We start from the raw sequence: 15,017 nt of genomic DNA, 5'->3' as shown, positions 1-15,017 counted from the left end.
ACGGTGTTTCATAAAGGCAAAAAACCAATTTCTTCTACACCACATTCTATCTGAGTTAGGGTTAGGATATCCCATTTTTTAAATATCAATGAACATTCACTGACTATCTACTAAGGCTAAGGCACGGTGCTGGGCAGAGCAATCCGGTGACAATCAAGGCAGAGCTCCGGCTCTATCCTGGCCTTCAGGAATTACAGGTGCAGATTCTTATTGTCCATTCTTACAAATGCTGTAATAAATACTAGAGTTCAGGGAGGTAGGGCAGGATTTCTGGAGGAAGTGATATCTAAGATAGTGAAAAGATTAGGAGTTTAATGATATTAATGAGCAGCAAATAACACTCCAGAGAAGAAACGGTCTTTATGGGGGCCTGAGGTTGAGACCGAACTCGAAACACTATGAACAAACAGAACAACAATCAGTTTTGTGTAGAGGGACGGATATGGGTTCAAAAGAACACTGGGGCAGCAAGCTTGTTCAGAACTGGTACAACTTGTGGGTAAGTAGCGCAGACACCATCCTGAAGACATGGGCCAGTGGTGTATAAGTAAATTCCCCGGGAGTGCACTGTGGAAAGATTAGAGGCAGGTGCTATTAATGGGGGGTCAGGGGACAGTAACCTGGTTGGCATAGGGTGCTGACCCAAAATAGTGACAGTGACAGAAAGCAGTTAATAGAGTTGAGAGATAGTAAAGGGTTTAGATTCAAGCAGATTTGGCTACTGATTTTCATATTAAGGGTAGAGGGAAGAAAGTGGGTCAAAGACGAGGCTTAAATTTTGTCATGAACAAATTTGTGTCATCTGGACTTGCGGGAGAATTTGGGTGAGGAAGGGAAGAAATAACCTTCACTGTTTAGCCTACTCTTGTTTGGGGCTCTCTGCTACACTGTAGCATGACCAAGAGCTTTCTAACTGATACAGGCCATGAGGAATAACATACAGGCATATATCTCCCCACACACCCCTCTACCAGTAACTGTTATCAATAGCTACAGCATGCACTTCTAAAAATCAGTAACAACAAACAACAACATCGCTACTGAATTTCTAAGTAAGGCTACACAGGATGGGGTGGGGGGAAGGACCTGGGCGTTGGAATACCAACATCATACAATCATACCCTTTCTCAAGGTGAAGCAAAGTGAGATCCTGGAGGGATGGGGGACAATGGAACCTGGGTATACAGTCCTTCTGGTTTCTGGGGAGATCTCACTAATTAGGCTGCTTCCTGTGGTGAATGAAAGAAAAAAGAAAGAAAAACAAAACCCCCACCCCCCGACCAAAAAACCCAGCTGAGTTTCTAGCTACATATGTAGAAGGTATATATAAATAAATGTATGTACAAATCAGTACACAAATGTACATAAATGTGTATACACATATTTGTATTATGAAGGGTATACTATGTTTATACTTAACAATATCGTTATTAAGGGGTTGTGGTGGCCTCAAGGCAGGCAGGCAGACAGGCAGGCAGGCAGGGATGGCCTGCGTAGAGCTGAGCCCCCGGCCAGCTTCTCCCCCGCAGCAAAGCCGACACTGGCTTTGCGTGTTAAGCCTGAGGAAACTTCATGGGATGAGGCTGAGGCTTTCCCTCCGTTGTGACTAGCGTGCACATTTACACCCACACTTTTTCTGCCCACACGCCTTCAATCCAGCAAGGCCGGCAAGCCACTACAGCATTCCGCCCTCTCAGCAACTGGCCTCCCTCTCTCCTGCGCCGTTTTCTAAGCCAGGCTTGTTCTCAACCCCTGCACGGTGATATCACAACCACCAGCAGCCACAGGTCAACCTCCAAGTGTCACAAGCAGGACCCTGTCAGTGACAGGAAACCACGTCCTGGGAAGAAGAGAAGAGGCTGCCTTCAAAGGAGTCCCCATGCACTCGGAGTCCATGAGCCAAAAGGATATGCAGAGATGCTTCAACATTTTTCAGGGCTGGTTTCTTGGTTTTTATTCAGCTCTGGTGCTGACAGACAGGGACTGATACTGACGCCTGAGGGCAAAAACCCCACTTCCCTTAAGGAAGGGGCATGTCTGACCATGATGCCCAACAGGGTGTAACCTTAGACTCTCTGTATATCGTGCTTTTTATTCCTTTATTGTTGTTGGCCTTGTGCTGGGTTTGTTTACCAAAGATTTATTTTATTTAACTGAACGCTAAAAATGGAAAACTCTGCACATAAAAAAAGAAAAAAGAAAAGAAAAGAGAAACGGAGAGAGAGGCAGGCAGGCTCTGGGTGAGGCGGGGCTCGGTCTGGAGCGCCACTCACGGGGCTCACGGTTCCATGGGCGCCGATGAGGTTGGTGATGGTCAAGGCGCTTGGGGGAGGGGTGATGTGTCCCACAGGACACATGTGTTTCTCAATTCGTAAGTAGAATCAATTTCATTAATAAAGATCTTCCCACACATCCAGAGCAAACAATTAATGGGCTCCAAGGAAAAAACCCCACATACAGTGGAGTTAGAAGCATCCCAGGATAACAAAGAATATATATAAATACGTACACCCATAATCACTGCCGTCTCAGGGAAACTTTTTTCCTTCTGCCCCTTCCTGGGCATCTTCTGCTTCCTGATAGGATTCTTTTTTTTTTTTTTTTTTAACGTTTATTTATTATTGAGAGACAGACACAGAGGACAGCAGGGGAGGGGCAGAGAGAGGGGGAGACACAGAATCCAAAGCAGGCTCCAGGCTCCCAGCTGTCAGCACAGAGCCCGATGTGGGGCTCAAACCCACAAACCGTGAGATCATGACCTGAGCTGAAGTCGGTTGCTCAACCGACCGAGACTGAGCCACCCAGGCGCCCCAATAGGATTCTGATCCTCATCAAGACGAGGGGTTCTTCTCGTCAAATCATCGATGTCACTGAAGTGCATGAAACATTATATGGCTTAATAATAAGGATCTGAAAAAACACTAAAGTGAATGTGAATTTGAAGGCGGATGTGTCCTCCATATAAACCCTGATGTCGGCATAATCCACGTGAGACTATGACAAAGCTAATGCTTGTGGACTTTTTTTTTTTTTTTCAGGAAAATCAAGTCAATGGGTTCCTTTCAGTTTACAAATGAAGGCGTCGCATGGCCCCTGCTACAGCCCAACACTGCTCTCCCCGTCCCGTCTCCACGGTGCCTGTGTGCCGGCTGACGCACGCCCCCTCCTGAGGTGGGCAATGAACGGCGGCCAGGACTCTTCTTGCTCTTCACTTCTATGAAAAATACTGCAGGAATAAGCCATTTCTGACTCTCATAAAAAATAAAAAAAAATACACTTTAACATTGCCAGCAATGAATCTTTCTGAAAACTATCATCTTAAGGGTCATGGGCAACCAGTTTTCTTGTCAAATTCGCTGAAATTAAACTGAAAAAAAAAAAAAATCCACTCTTGTAAGGGAAAGCGATGGAGGAATGCAGCAGGCTAACAGTGAGACGAAACCAAACTCCTTCGTTTTGGGGGACAGGTTGCACTGACTGCCTCCTCCTCTGGGATATACAACCTGCCTCCCTCCCTGCTCTGGTCCCTTCACTTTGGAGACAATGGATCCTCACCGTGAATATTTCATAGGAATCTGACTCTCCTTTATGGCTTGGTCCTATTTTTCTTCCGGTTTCTTTACAGCTTTCACTGGTGATAAAATACGTTTCAGGTTGGACATACAGTAGGGAAAGCAGTCTTTCCCAGGGCTGGAGTCTGATAAAATGAGTTCAATTTTCCTACTGGTTTCTCTCGAGAGACAGGCAGCACCTACCTGTTTTCAGCACAGGGATAACTGGCGCCCAAAGACTACTGTAGTCACAGTTATGCCAAAAGAAATTAAAATCAACCGTGACATAAGACGTATTTACTATGGGAATATGAAATTTCAGAACAGAAATCTGTGCAATTTAACATACTGTTCACTGTCAGATAATGAAAAAAAAAAACTAGAAGTTCTACTCACATAACTAACAGTAATGTGTACTGAAGACGTGCAGGGACTTTTCCTAACATGGCGCAGTTTCAAAAGCAGAGAAGAGAAAACCCCATCTGTTGCTGAAGGTGGAAGGGTGAATTCCTCAGTTATCATTTAGAAGATAAGCTGTGTGAGGCCCGTGGGAGCTTCTTCCCCTTTAAGCACATATATGTGAGTGGCGATTACAGTGTGGCTCTGTCAGGGGAACTTAGCAACGAGATGAAGTAACAGCTGTATATTTTGTAGAGAAGTTTGCTTAGGAAGGCGGTTGCCATGGGAACGCCCGGGAATAGCGATTGGATTTTGTGTTGTATGAAAGTGATGAGTTTACTTTGTCTGGATTACGTGCTTCGCACTGGCAACTTCTGGAGGGGGGGAATAAAGAGAGAGAGAAAGAATGGTCTTTTCCGGACATTTGCATATTAAAAACCAATCCACGTCATTTTCGAAGAGACGGGGCACACACGTTGCTGCCAGGCTCCTTCGTGGAGGAACCACATGCTGACACCAAAAATCGCACGTTGTGTGAATTCCTATTTCCAAAGACCTCCGACCGCTTTGTGCTGTGGGCCCATCTTATTCAAACGAGTCTCATCCAACTCTAAGTCCTCAGAAATTTGCCTGAAATACTTGCAGCTGGGAGATGTAAAAAAGAATCTTATGAATGAGCAAAAACGAAGTGAACGGTACTCCATGGGGAAGTCTCTCAATGAAAAATCTGGTAGACAGGCTCTTGGTGGGGGTCGGGGGAGGGAACGGGAAACAGATGCTGGCTGATAAGAATTTGCTTATTTTCACGGGGAGACACCGGCGTATGTGCTGGGGTTCCAGTGAACGGGGGTCTGACTCCACCATTTTCTCTCTGCGGGTGGCGGGACGGCCACAAACTGCACTATCCTGGTCGGAAGAGGAGCCGCATTTTCCTATTCCTTCTGTTCCGATGCAGGAATTCAAGATGGCCAGGAGCTGCGGGCGGGGGCCTACAGAATAGGAATCCATCCCCCAGTCCCACAGAGCCCGCCAAGGCCCAGGCTGCCCACCACCAAGGAATGAACGCCAAGGCAAGTTCACACTCCCCTCCAAACCCCACCCCTGCCCTGCCCCCCAGGCTTCCAGGGCAAGCCCGAGCGAGAAAACCTGGTTTGCAGGTGCCTAGGCAGGGCCGGATGAGATCGGAGACATGCACTGAGGGGATGATCTACCTCGTCCTGAGTATAGGCAAAGATCACCTCCCCAGCAAGACCAAAAATCCTTTTGTGAAAGAGAGACTCAGAAAGGTTATGGGAAGACACATGGAGAAGGGGCAGGTTCTGTGAAGTCAGGTCACTGCAAGGACTAGAACACTTGAGCCTACAGACCTTCAACAGTTTAGCCAAGTCTACCTTCCCAGGACATGTCGTTTTGGAAGAGCAATCAAGTGGTTGAGTCTTGCTGTCTGAGCTTGGTTTTTCCTTTGAGATTGGAAGTGAGCTCCACAGTCATCCCCTCTTTATCCTTCCTTATTTGTTTCCTGACTAAGTCAAAAGTTTGGGAGACGCACTGTTTCTTTGGAATGATACTGCAAAGCCAGCGCCATTGTAATCTCCCCTTTATAGATGAGGAAACTGAAGGAGAGGACCTGCAACTTGCCCAAAATAGGCTCATTTTGGAGCTGGAACTTGTCAGGCTGTCACTCTGAAAGCTGAGATCCTGAGTCCATAACTACACTGGAAGGTGCCCTCACTTCCCACAACTCAGAGGACATCCTGGGCCACCCTCCGCACCTAAACAATCACCTCGTCTGGACTCTGAAGACCAAAGCTGCCATGTACAGCTAAGAGTCATGGAGCGTATCAGAGCTCACTCTCCAAACTGTATTATCCCATACACTTCTTGTTACTCAATTTTACTATTGATCGGGAAACTACTCAGCTATTTGCAAATGTCTTGAAGGTCCTAATGTACTCAACATACCATGACTTAATTTGACTGCTGCCAAACTATGTTTTAAAACTATTTCCAGTTGGGGCACCTGGGTGGCTCAATCGGTTGGGCGCCCGTCTTCGGCTCAGGTCATGATCTCACGGTTCGTGGGTTCGAGCCCTGTGTCAGGCTCTGTGCTGATGGCCCAGAGCCTGGAGCCTGCTTCGGATTCTGTGTCTCCCTCTCCCCCTCCCTACCCTGCTCTTGCTCTGTTTCCCTGTCTCTCAGAAATAAATACACATGAAAAAAATTAAAGAAAAAATAAAACTGCTCCCAGTTGAAGTCCTTAAAATATATGTGAAATAAACAAAATTAGCGGTACACAGAAATGGAACATAGGGACTATAAGAATACAATTTAAAAAAATTAAAATTTACCCAGAGTCCTCTTGGTTTCAGAAAGTTTATCTATGGATAGGGTAACAAGTTATTCTTTTGTCTTCACTTCGGATGTAGAAAGGAAAAAATAAGTTTATCTTGGAATAGAAATCACACAAGCTATATAACGAAGGGTATGTTCTGTCGATGCTTTGTAAGCCCAGGGTTTTGCCAGGAATTTAGTAAAATCTCTAGAAATTTCTTCCACGCAGAATCTTTCAAAAGGAGCTCTTGCTTTGAAGATAGAGCTCAAAATTCAAGGCTTCAGGTCGAAAGGATCAGGACAGATGATTCTGTAGTTTAGTAATTCTGGAGATCCACACATGTATTTCAATAGCTGAAAGTACTATAATCTGACACTTTTTTGCATAATCTCTTATTTAGCAGCTTTCTATCAAGCCCTGGAAAATAATCTGACATTTCCAGAAACCCAATATTGCTTCTTAATACAATACTGAAACAACAATTTTTTTTAGCTGAAATACCAATATAATGAAATATGTGCTCCAATTTGGAAATAAGCAAATCAAAATTATACAGATGAAAATAAACGTATTGATTTTAGCAATAATAGCTAGCATTACTTTCAGGGGAAGTTCTCTTTTCTTACTCTGTTGCCTTGACTTCACTTACCCTCCTGTCCCCATTTCACTGAGTACGAAAAACCAGGAAATGGCTGCGGATTCAGTAGGATTTCCGAGCCCAAGAGAACACGGTGAGCCAGAGCTGATGCTGAACTGTATCCGCCTGGGAAATGCCTTTAACTCTTCTGTTCACAAACCCCACTCACAGCAACACCACAGCTGTATTAGCAGCGACGTGGCACCCTTGCCTAGGTGCTACTGCATTAGGCCCATTAGCTCTATGTCTGAGGTCTAGAAAGGATCGAGTTTTTGTATGTATGTATGTATGTATGTATGTACGTATGTATGTATGTATTTATTTATTGTTAAGAGAGAGACAGCAAGTGGGGGAGGGGGAGGGAGAGGGGGAGACAGAGAATTCCAAGCAATGTTCATGCTGTCGGCACAGAGTCTGATGTGGGGTTCAAACTCAACAGAACGTGAGATCATGACCTTTGCTGAAATCAAGAGTCGGACGCTTAACCGACTGAGCCACCCAGGTGCCCTGAAAGAATCCAGTTTCTAATGTGGTGGAGGTGAGTTGTGCCTATAAACACTTGAGATGTATGGTCTTGTTGAAAGCAAGGGTGTGCAGCTCAAAAACATCACTCACAATTGACCAGTCACTCTTGTACTAAGGAAGCTCTTTAAGAAATAACGCCAGACTTCACGAGGTGGCGGCTGAACTCTAGAATGAATTGCTGAGACTGCTATGAGTGTACATGCTGAGATTTTAGGAGACTCAGATATCTAGCACTGCTTGTCAAATCCAGACCAGTTCTGACATGGTTTATTTCCTAAGGCCCCCCCCCCATAGGACTATCTTTCTTCCGGCTCCCACTACATAGACGTCTATGGCAAAAGTTCGATCGAGATGTTACTTTCTGTTGAGATGGGAGAGGAATAGAAAGAGAGAACTAAGTTTTATGGTATGAACTTCTGGGTCGCCAAATCCAATATTTGTTTAATTTCTTGCAGATTTTTGAGGTCGTACCACAAGTATACTTGAAATTCAAACTAACGTTAGCTCTGAAGAAATGTAAACTTGGAGATCTTATGTCCCCATAAGAAACTACTTTTAATACAAATAACATATTTTTTGAATATTTTGAATATGCTATTAAAAAGGTGTTTTAATTAGTCAGACATGTTTTCATAATCGTTAATGTTGTTTTCCATTTATAATTACAGTGAGAGTATTGGATTATCTGTCTACTCCCCACACCGCGGCCTCTTACTGGGAAACGACCCCTGCACAAATCCACATGGTCACATGGGTGACTCCCAGCACCTGTGATGGTCTTGTGTTTAGGCAACAATCACCTCAAACGGGGCCCACCTAATTAGACCCGGCCACCGACAGGTTCATTTCCAAGGAATCACAATTGGGGCTAAGAGACTTATCCGATTTCTTTACCATATGCTGGATCCTTACCATGTTTGAAGCTTCTGGAAGCTTTGATCTCTACCATGTGGATGAGTGAAGACAGTGGAAAAGACACAAGCGTGACGCCGACCCACAGAGGATGTCTTTGCCAGGACCTTTCATTCCAGATGGGTCTTTAAAATAACTCAAAGCATCTGCCATTCAGGTTGCCTTTCTTCTTCTCCAGGTGTTTCATTCTGAAAATAAATAAATATGTTTTAAAAATGTGTAAGTATGGGGCACTTGGGTGGCTCAATCAGTTAAACATCCAACTTCTGCTCAGGTCATGATCTCACAGTTCGTGAGTTCAAGCCCTTCATCGGGCTCTGCACTAACATCATGGAGTTTGCTTTGAATCCTCTGTCCCTCTCTCTCTTTGCCCCTCCTCCAGTCTCTCTCTCTCTTTCTCTCTCTCTCTCTCTCTCTCTCCCTCCCTCTCTTAAAAATAAACATTAAAAAAAAGATAAAGTGTGTTAAGTATGATACAAAAGGGTTTTGTGACATAAAGAATTATCAGAGACTCATGAGTGCAAATTACCATTAGAACAATCTGGAAGTAATGCCTCATTGTAAATTATCCTCAAAAAATTCACATTATGTCTTAATGAGCAGCACAACAAAAAATGTTCAGGAAAGCTAATTTGTAAGAGACGAAAACATCAAAACTAAAAGTAATTCAAATGTGACATAAATATACTCACAGGACAGGAGACGGTGGAAGAGGTTTCAGGGTTTATGCAGGAAGTATTTCCCTCCTTTCACTCAAAGCACTAACAGCTTTAGGAAATCAAGTAACGCATTTCTGGTGGACTTAGCAACATCTTTATCAAATAATTTCCCCTGTCTAATAGTGACTGTGAATTCGCGTTTGGTGGTAGGTGAGAAGGGAAGTATGTACTTGTCACGAAAGGTTTTATCATGCGTATCCCCAAGCTATGGGAAATTGCTCACTTATTTTAATCTGATGCACCATGAAGCCACCACATTTTTCCCTATTATCTGTGACAGACTATAGGACACTTCTGTTGCTCACAAGTTTTAAATGCATTAATATGCCTTTTTATATCTTGCTCCCTTGGCACATGTGAGTTTTGCATGTTGAAGCGTTCACACAAGATGCTCTTAAGGGACAAAAATGACAAGATATTCTATCTAGCTTCCTGTTAAAGAACTTCTAACAGAATAGTCAATTATTTTTTTATTATCATGTAACAAAGGCCTACCAGACATAGGTCTAATCTTGTCGGTGCTTGATCATACAGCTCTCACCCAGGGCATCTCCAGACTGTTATGAAATACAAAGTCTAAAATAAGGTTACCTAATATTATTACTTTGGGTTAGTTGTCTTGGAATAAAATAAATCAGTTTGCTTTTTAAATAAAAAAAAATGTTTTTTGGAGAGACAGAGCTAGTGGGCATGCGCACAACGGAGGGGCAGACAGAGGGGGAGAGAATCTTAATGAAGAAGGCTCCATGCCCTGCATGGAGTCCAACGTGTGATCACACGACCCTGGGGTCATGACCTGAGCTGAAATCAAGAGTCGGATGCTCAATCAACCAAGTCACATTTAGGATGAGCCCCTAAATGAAATTTTTGATAAACAAAAATTTCCACTGTTTTCAAAAATATTTACTTGTCCAATAAAAGATCTTTATTTCATCTTTAATTTCTTGTCTAGATAATTTGTAACCTAGAAATAACTTTCAATGTAAAGATATTTGCAAGACTACAGCAGAGAATCTCTTTGTTTTTCCTGAACCATTTGGTAATAAGCTGTCAGCACGATGCTCCATCACTTGTAAACATTTCGGTGTGTAATGCTCACACACTAGAACATTCTCTTACGTAACCAAAATGCAAATGTCAAAATCAGGAAATTAATATTATACATCATCACCATCTAATCTACTCATTCAAACCTTGCCAATTCTTCCAATAATACCCTCTGGGAAGGCAGAAGATCTAATTCAGAAGGCATGTTGTACTCAACTGTTCTGCCTCGTAGTCTCCTCCCATCTGGATTAGTGCCTCAGACTTTCCGTGTCCTTCCTGACCTTGAACATTTGAAGAGTATATGACAGTTATTTTCACAAATCTCCTTGAATTACAAGTGTCTCTGGTGGAATCATGAAAGAAATGGTAGACTTCTCACTTACTGCTTTCCTTTTTCCCTTTTCTTGCTTCCAAGATGAAAAATCATAAAATAATTTTAGGTAAGGAGCACCTGGGTGGCTCAGTCGGTTAAGTGTCTGACTTCAGCTCAGGTCATGATCTCATGGTTTATGAGCTTGAACCCCAAGTTGGGCTCTGTGCTGACAGTGCAGAGCCTTCTTTGAATCCCCCGTCCCTGTCTCTCCCTGTCCCCCCCTTGTGTTCTCGCTCTCTCAAAAATAAATAAACATTAAAAAATTTAACAAACGGGCTCCTGGATGGCTCAGTTGGTTAAGCGTCCGACTTCAGCTCATGTCATGATCTCACGGTTCCTGAGTTCAAGCCCCGTGTTGTGCTCTGTACTGACAGCTCAGAGCCTGGAGCCTGATTCGGATTCTGTGTGTGTGTCTCTCTCTGTCCCTCTCCTGCTTGTGCTGTCTGTCTCTATCTCTCTCTGTCTCTCAAAAGTAAATACATAAACGTTAAAAAATTAAAAACATAATTTAAGTAAAAAATATTTCAGTTTCATCTCGACTATCTACCAAATATGAATAAAACTCACATATGGGCTTATAATAAAAATATGAATTTGCAAAATGGCAATCTAGAATTGAAGACTCCTAAGGAGATCATGCGAGTCCTAAAAGCATTCAACACAGGAATACCCACTGGATTTCCCTGATGACCCAAAATCTCAGACCTTGGTATCGCTTCATTGTCAAAAACTGACGGGAAACTAAAAGTAATGAGAAATGCTTCAATTATAACCAAAGATAAATGAAAATTCCTATTCTCATCCTCTTTCAAAATTGTCATGAGACTCAGAACTGCCTAACCTGGGCTTAGAAGATAAATCTGCTTTTAATTTCATTGGTTTCCACTTCTGTAATTGGAAGAATTTATCGTGCACACCATTTTTAAAAGACCTAGAAATGTGCTAAAAATATTATGGCCACTATATGTGTTTCCATATGCACTTGGGTCGGTTTACAAAGCGCTCACTGGATAAACGAATCACGTTTTAAATACCTGGAAATAATAAGTTAACGTGGAATTTCTACATTAAAAAAATCTCTTCAAAAAGACAAGGACAGTTATAAGAGAATCTGTTGTTTGAGAATCGCCACAATATACTGCGTCGCTCACACCCACTGGGATGGTTCTTGTGGGAAACAAAAGAAACGAAACCAGAAAATAACAAGTGTTCACAAGAATGTGGAGGAATTAAAATCCTGGTGCTGCTGGCAGGGCTGTAAAGTGATGCAGCAACTATGGAGAACAGTGCGGTGGTCCCCAACAAATCAAAAACAGACTTGCTATATGGTCCAGCAATCCCAGCAAACTGGCTCCCAGAGTGGCTGTCCTGTTCTGCATTTGCAGCAGGGGTGAACGAGCGTCCCTGCTGCCCAGGAGCGCGCCCCTGTCTGGTGCCCTCCGTGGTTTGGAGTTCATCATTCCGCAGGTGCGCAGTCTTTCCTCACTGCCGTTCTCACCTGCAGTTCCCCGATGGCACAGGACGTGGAGCATCTTTCCGTGTGCTTACCTGCCATCTGTATGCTTTCTTCAGCGAGGGATCTGCTCAGGTCTTCTGCCCATTTTTAACCGTTTTGTTTTCTTTTCTTATTGGTGAGTTTTAAGAGTTCTTTTTCTATATTGGATGACGGTCCTTTATCAAATGTGTCTTTTGCCAAGTGTGTTCTTTCAGTTTGTGGCTTGTCTTCTTTTGTTGTGTTGTTTTTGTTTTTGCTTTTTTTTTTTTGTAATCAAATTTAACATATTATGCAAAAGCAATACTTACTGGGAGGAAGAGGGTCAAAGGCAGTAAAATTAAACCAGTATCATGGTACTGCTGATGGCTTTTAAGTATGTGCTTGTATTTCTTCTATTAATGTGAGTTACAAATTGAAGTGCATTTCTGAAGTGCATTTATTCTACATGTGTGTGATTACACTACCTTGTGCATTTATTCTACATGTGTGTGATTAGACTAACCTTGTAAGCAAAAGGTCACATTATCTGCTATCAGTAATACCAATATGCTGGTGACATTCACTCTTCCTTGGCTCTTGACTATGCCATTGGGTCCGCTGCCCCTGGTTGTCTTCTATTTAGCTGAAAGGCAAGGGAGTGAATGGAAGTCTTATCGCCTTCATTCTAAATTGGGAGAATAGATTGGCTGAGAGGTCATTTCATGTGTGCCATGTACGAAAGTCATGGATTAAAGACAATTTTCAGTTTCATGTTTTACTTTCCTTTCAGTGCACTGACCACAGGAGAGAGAAGAACACCCATTGTCTTCAGGATCCAGGGAGCATTGGGAATCCCTCGCAACACCCCTGGGTGCCTCTGCATACAGCAATGATAATTAGCCTACTCATCCACCCAGTAGATCCAGTGAAACTACGTGCATGACACTTTTTCTTTTCCGAATAGGATTGGGTAGCTCCCTGTACTACTTTCGGTCTCTGAACTAGCACAGACAGCATTACCTTCCCAGAAGGAGTTCATACACCTGCATTCATGGTTATATTTTTTTAATTTGTTCATTTTGCTTTGACAGCCATGACCGCATGTTCTGTGTTTCACCAATGAGCCCAACAGTGAACTGAATCGTCTCCTTTTCCAACCCATGAGTTTAGCCAGCCTATGTAATGCAGTATTTCATCATAAAGGAATAGTTCCGATCATTTTCTGTTAGATTTGTGGTTGTAGACACGGTCAGGCCATTCACAGAAAAACAAAACACCAGTGAAAGAAACCTCCTTGTGGCAGGCATGGGGGGTGGGGAGGTGTCTACGGTTTTGTGGAGGCAGCTCAGTGGACAGAGGCAGCAGGCTGATCTGTATTTAAGTTTCAGGCTGGTTGTGCGTTGTTTGAAAATGTTATGCTTACATTGATAAGAAAAATAATTAAGATAAGGCTTCCTGAAATAGAGATATTTTCGAGTTCTCCTCTAGACTCATGATGTAACCCTGAAACCCCTGTGGTATTTCAGGCTAATTTAGATTTGCAGTGTTCCAGGACGAGCTCATCTCCGAGGCATCAGTTTAAGGGAAAGGACTGGATAGGAGACGTGCAATTATCTGGGAGTCCAACTCCCCAGTCCCCGCCGTTGTGAGAAGCAAGAGGTGCTTCCCTTTTGTCACTGATTTTGCAAGGACTGGTTAATACTTGTTATCGTAAGTTTTTGCAAGGAATTGTCCTTATTTCCCCATTTTTTAGCACTATGAGTACATATAAGCAAAGAAAATAATGGTATGGAATTCACTGCAGAATTTAAATCATCACACAGGAAAGGAGAGATTTGATCTTTTGCTCAATAAAAAGGAATCTGTAGAATTGAGATTCTGGTAGATATTGAGATGTGGTTCTAATGGATATAATATCTTTTAAGGGAAACAGAATGAGAAAAAAAAAATACCCTGAGGTTCTCAATGGTCTATTTAGAAGGAGATCAAAGGAAATAAATGATTATATTTTCAAAAGTAAATTTCTAGCTGCATAATGAAAATAGTAAATATCATATCTCACAGCAAAACTAAAAATAAAAGGATAGATATTAAATCATAATTCTCACCACCTCTAGGATCTTAATGGCTGGCAATTAGTATCATATGTAGAAAAAGTGGTCATAATTTAACAAATTTGGAATCTGCCTAAGAAAATGAATCATAAGGAGGGCATACCAACTGAAAAAATTTTCAACAATAAGCAGAAACGTCACATAAGTCCTTAACAGTTGCATGCAATCAAAAAGATATAAATATTTGGGGTGCCTGGGTGGCTCGGTTGGTTAAAGGTCCGACTTTGGCTCAGGTCATGATCTTTCGGTCCGTGAGTCCGGGCCCCGCGTCGGGCTCTGTGCTGACAGCTCAGAGCCTGGAGCCTGTTTCAGATTCTGTGTCTCCCTCTCTCTCTGCCCCTCCCCTCTTCGTGCTCTGTCTCTCTCTGTCTCAAAAATAAATAAACGTTAAAAAAAAGATATTAATATTTTTTAAAATTTAAAATAGGGGAAAAAAGTAGTAACCTCAATATTTTGCCCACAAAGAGTATTTTCTCAAAATGTACATAGCGTTCTGCTAACTAATGGAAAATGCAAAGAAATACTTGTGAATATAACATTTGAAAAGCAAATGAGTTTAGGTACTAGAAAATAAAATGAAATAAACCAAAGGAGATTATTTTGAATGGAAAAGTACAATTATATTAAAATATACTGAGTTATAATTCAAAGCAGAGCACTTAAGACACTGCCTCATTTTTACAGTGCTCAGCTAGGAGCAGACGATGAGTTTGAAGACAATCATACACAGGTACAGTGTTATTAGTTCAGAAAGATATCAACAACTCCCATACATGCACTGCGTGTATCTGAGAAGTAACATGCTTGGACGTGTTGGGGGACACAGACAAAACTTGGGATGTTCAGGATGTCTCTGCAGCAGGCATCTTTACCCCTGGCTCATGCTCAAGGAAACAGAGATCATGAATATTCAAAAACTCAATTCACAAAGCCA

General features: G+C 42.5%; 1 long non-coding RNA gene across 1 annotated transcript in view; it reads right to left on the bottom strand.

The window, feature by feature from the left end:
* Window positions 1–15,017, bottom strand: part of LOC113603715 (uncharacterized) — a 117,106-nt gene that overhangs the window by 65,213 nt on the left and 36,876 nt on the right. Inside the window, exon 2 of the long non-coding RNA XR_008299871.1 lies at window positions 8,357–8,544. This is a non-coding gene — a long non-coding RNA (uncharacterized LOC113603715). The remainder of the gene's footprint in view (window positions 1–8,356; window positions 8,545–15,017) is intronic.

The sequence above is a fragment of the Acinonyx jubatus genome, chromosome B4, assembly GCF_027475565.1.
Source record: "Acinonyx jubatus isolate Ajub_Pintada_27869175 chromosome B4, VMU_Ajub_asm_v1.0, whole genome shotgun sequence".
NCBI classification, from domain to species: Eukaryota; Metazoa; Chordata; class Mammalia; order Carnivora; family Felidae; genus Acinonyx; species Acinonyx jubatus.
The sequence above is the reverse complement of the archived record's forward strand: the minus strand, read 5'-3'. Positions and strand labels throughout refer to the sequence as shown.